The sequence below is a fragment of the Penaeus vannamei genome, chromosome 1 (assembly GCF_042767895.1).
Source record: "Penaeus vannamei isolate JL-2024 chromosome 1, ASM4276789v1, whole genome shotgun sequence".
Lineage (NCBI taxonomy): Eukaryota > Metazoa > Arthropoda > Malacostraca > Decapoda > Penaeidae > Penaeus > Penaeus vannamei.
The window spans coordinates 31,278,932-31,283,931 of record NC_091549.1 but is presented as its reverse complement, the minus strand read 5'-3'; the positions used below and the strand labels follow the sequence as shown (position 1 = coordinate 31,283,931).

The 5,000-nt window shown below is 38.9% G+C and overlaps 1 protein-coding gene across 2 annotated transcripts in view; it reads right to left on the bottom strand.

Moving 5' to 3' along the window:
• LOC113809973 (cysteine-rich motor neuron 1 protein) overlaps window positions 1-4,536 on the bottom strand; it is a 23,675-nt gene extending 19,139 nt beyond the window's left edge. For both annotated transcript variants that reach the window (XM_027361652.2, XM_070121596.1), the window contains exon 1: window positions 4,384-4,536. The gene's annotated coding sequence lies outside the window, so the exon portion shown is untranslated. The remainder of the gene's footprint in view (window positions 1-4,383) is intronic.
• Between the last annotated feature and the right edge of the window lie 464 nt (window positions 4,537-5,000).

Genomic DNA, 5,000 nt, shown 5'->3' with positions numbered 1-5,000 from the left:
GAGTATTTTGAGCAACTGTAACATGTAAAATATCCAGCAGTCAGTCTGGATACAAATGGTGTCGTAATCCCTGTGCCAGACCCACCCATCAGCGAGGAAGCTTCAACTTTAAAATGAGTGAGATGCTCTCTAAACTGAAGGTTGGGAAAGCTGTGGGCATATCCCTGCTCAACTACTGAAGATGGGTTAAACCAATGCACACTGCCCTGACTGATATATGCCAGTCTGCATAGTCATACTTCTATGCTAGGACTGTAGCAAATGCATGGCAATACACTGTTCAGTATACCAGGCAAGGTTTTCACCCACAGTCTCCTGAAATGGACCACCTACTAAGGCACCGGAGACCGTAGCAGCATGGATTCTCTCCTGGAAAGTCTACAATAGAAAGCATCCTAGGGCTTCCAGTCATTGTGGAATAATGTTGTGAGTTTGGTTGAGGGCTGCTTGGAGCCTACATCAACCTCAAGGTATTTGACTCAATGCATTGCAAACCGTTAAAAGAAATCTTGAGTCTTAGGAGAATTCCAACAAGAATTATTGGTTTTATAGGAAACCTACATACTGGTACTGAAAGTCCTGGTGTGTGGTGGAGGCCTGTCGAGCTTTCCTGTTAACTCAGTAGTGAGGCAAGGCTATTTCCTTGCAACAACACTTTTCAATACTTGCATGGACTGGATAATGGGCAGAGTTACTATCCAAAGTCACTGTTGAGCAATATTAGGCAATATCAATGTCATGAACCTTGATTTTGCTGACGATATTACTTTCCTATCTGAGCCTCTGGAATCTCTGGTGGTGGCTCTTGATGAATTCAACAGTGAGGCAAAGCCCTTAGGCCTAGAAGTCTCCTGAACTAAAACTAAGATCCAGAATTTTAGAGACCTGTTAGGGGAAGTTGTTCAGTTGATACATGCTTGTGGAGAGGACATTTAAGTCGTAAATAACTTTATATACCTTGGTAGCACAGTCCTTGTCTCTGGGCTGTCAAACCAGGAAGTCAATAGACGGATTGTCCCGTAGCAAAAACAATAAATTCTGTCAACAAGAGCACTTTGAGATGATAAAACCTATGCAGGACCAAGCTACTTGTCTTTATGGCAGATGGTTTTGCATCTACTGTCTATTATCTCTGGGGAGTGGTTGTTGTGGGAGTGAGTTCCCACAGGTATGGCTGGATGCTGGAGGTGAGTGGAGATCGACAGGGGAGCCAGTGAAGCTCACCGACAATGAAGGACTGGGCAGGCCTTGTGTTGCTGCTGTAGGGGGAAGCTAATCTCGGCCGGATGCTGGAGCTTAAGGCCTGTTAAGCTGTGCCATCTATCCAGGAACGAGGGGAACCTGTTGTCCAATGAGCGCCATGAGGTGTCCGTGTCATCCAATCAGGTTTCAGCAGTGAATCATCAAGAAGCAGCTGATAGTGAGGTGCGACTATGGACCTGCGTGAACCAACCTGTGGAACTATGCCGAGCTACAGGTTGCAGGGTCGTTGCTACATCAAGGCCTTGATCCTACCAGTTTTGCTCTATGGAAGGGAAACCTGGGGCAATCTAGTGCCTTGGAGGCATATCTCTACAGTAGATAATTCGGTAAAGTTGGCATACGCCCAAGTGAAACTGTTAGGACAGTTGTTACTTGCATAATCTAGGACCACCAACTCAGGCTATACAGGCACTTAGCACGTTTCCCTGTAGATGACCCTGCCCATCAGGGTGTCTCTATGAGATAATCCTGGTGGAGTAGGCTTGAGGGAGAATCTAGGGTGCCGTGGCTTGGGCAGATCGACCAGACTTGTTGTGAGGAGCTAGAGATACGGTTGTGGGCCTATCTAGTGACTCGCCACAAAGGGCCCCTTGTGGCTGGAAACAAAGGATGGATGTGCATATGCACCCACGTCGGCGTTAACCCCACTGATTGACTAGTTGTACACACATATATTAATATGATTAATGTTTTGCCCTCGTACCCAATACCAATACTGAATTGATCTGACTGATCATTTTCTGATCATCTGGTGACAATAATTTTCTTCACACAGGAAATGGCTTTTCAGATTTTAAAAACTACAGCAAAGATTACAATGCTTCATCTCCTACTTGTCCAATAATATTCATGACTAATAAGTATAGTAAATTCAATAGTTGGGCATCGTCGCCTGCAGACTTTCATCAGATTACAGGAAATGTAATAAATCATAAAAGACATTTAGGGCATCTTCTGGACGTGCCATAAAAGTTAATCCAGTATTAAAGTTTAATCCAGATCTCTAGTGCGCATGCGCGTTGGCAGCGACCAGGATCAACTTTTAATACACCTCTGGACCGGGCTTTAATTTTAAGCACATTTTTAAATCCTGCACATACGCAGAAGGGACAAGTTAATCCCACCAATCATGTACTGTTACGTCACGTGCCCGTCATGAACTTCACGGATACCATCGCTTGAGTTGCCATTTAGTTATTTTCGGCAATAACATCGATCATCTTAGAATTTTCATACTTGATATTTATTTCGAAAATGAAATTGTATATATTTACACAAATGAACAAATATTCTGGTAAAGGAAATAACTTATGGTAATGAATATAAAAAACAATATAATCCCACGAGGAATGTTTGAAGTTCAGAGGCTGCGGGCATGGAACATATTTCCAGGTTAGTGAAACAAAAATTATATGGTCAAGGTCACACAAGCTGACGTTTTAAATCAAATATGAACCAGTGATTTAAAGAAGAATTATGTGCTGAGTTTTTCTCAGCTACTTTACTACAAAAGTAACAAGTATACTTTTCTAAGGACCTCCTGAACAGCATCCTGAAGGAAACATGTTTCCCAAGTCCAGCACGATTCAGCGCAGCAAAGAGCTGTCCGAGGAAACTGCGCGATGGATATTAATTGGTGAATGTCGTTTTTGTACTTGTGTCATTGAAATAAAGATTGATTTTATAATTGTTAGAGTAGTTTCGTTACCCATTTTATTACTATAAATATAAGATCGTTATCATGGAAAAAAGAATATTTCATAATCATGTTCCCTTATAAGTAAGCCTACTTGTGCCACGTAATTATCATATGAAGATCAAACTGCATCTTGAGTGACTGACAACAACTTTCTATAACAATCACCTTTTCTCCAATCAATAAAAATGAATATCAGTTGTTAGAAAAATCTTTTAACAAAGCAGTGTCTGAATGCAAATTGGAAGGTTTATTTATCCAAGTAAATTAAATATCGGACTGCAAATCTTTAGGTAATATCTTTAATACTGTCTTCTATATCACATGCGTAGGAACATGAAGGGTAAATGTTGAACAGATATCTTTTGGATGATTTTGTTGCTTATTTACAGGTATGAGTGCATGACGCTCCAAATGCTACCCTACACAACATGCAACAGTTATGTGTGAAGAGCAACATTGCACAAAAATGTTTCAAAATACCACAGATTTTTCAGCGATAAAAAGACAAAATACCTCAGCTCCCACTCTTTAGATTTGTAAAACCTATTCCCATACGCCCAGAAATACGAGACCAGGATCTTCACATCCACAGCAGAAGGCAGAACCATCACTATATCACAGACCAGGAACGTCACAAGAATTGATAGAAATTTAAAGAGACAGTCCAATAACTTAAGATTCCAAACAAATCATATTTGAAACCGATAATCTTGAAGAAATGTGTACAGAAAATAGAGGTACGAACTTTCTTACTTTAATATGATGCTAGTCTTAGTTTTCAATTTTGGGAACATTGGGAAGCATAAAGAATTGATTAACAATATGAATAAGTTTTTAATGCCTTGTCCTCAATCATGTAGGTACGTCTGGGATGAAGGGAAGGAAAAGGTGTTCTTCGGAAGCATCTGAGAAGTTTCTATTATTATTTACAGAACTTTAAACAATTAGGAGGCAAAAGCAGTGCATAGATAAAAAGGCATAAGATAATTACGAAAGCTATGCATTATGAAAAACATTAGTAATATCCCAGTTTCACGAAATACACATTAAATATAATAGATATTTTGAAACCTAAGAGATGTCTAAAATAGTTTCTTATATATGATTACCAAAAACATGACATTACAAAAAGAAAGAAAGAAAAAAAACATGAAATCTCCCAAAAGACCGAATTTCACGCGCATTTCTCTTCTCACCGACTTATAAAGACCTTGCTCTCCGACATGTTTACATGAAAACGGTGATGATAGAATATTGAGTACTACAGTTTTTACTGAAATTTATTGTCGCGCCGTCTGGCAGCGGAGAGTGTCGTCTTCGGTACGGACTCGGTGGATTATGTTTAATCTAAATACGGTATTACGAGTTAAGGACGCTACAGAAGACGCCCAGTAAGTAATGTAAAAAATACCAAAACTCACACGTATCGAGGATGGAAGGAGGGCTCGTGACCCCGTCGGCGCAGGAGTATTGGTGGCAGCCAAGGGTCCATCTCGTCCCGTCCCGGTGCAGGAGGCCGTCCGCCTCACAGCCTGCGAAGGAAGCACGTCAGCGCTTGGTATCAGGGGCGGAGCGACCAACGCCTGGGTTAGCTTAGGGTCCTAATGATTAACGCTGAGCCTACATATTTTATAAATATACAATTTTATTCACACAAACGTATGTACATACATACATATATATAGACTTATATATATATATATATATATATATATATATATATATATATATATATATGTATATATATCCATATGTGTGTGTGTGTGTGTGTGTGTGTGTGTATGTGTGTGTGTATCTGTGTGTGTGTGTGTGTGTGTGTGTTTGTGCATATATATATATATATATATATATATATATATATATATATATATATATATATATATATATGGAAATATGTATATATACATATATATATGGATATATATATGTATGTATATATATACATATATATATATATATGTTTATATATATATAAGTATATATATGTATATATATACATATATATATACATATATATATATATACATATATATATATA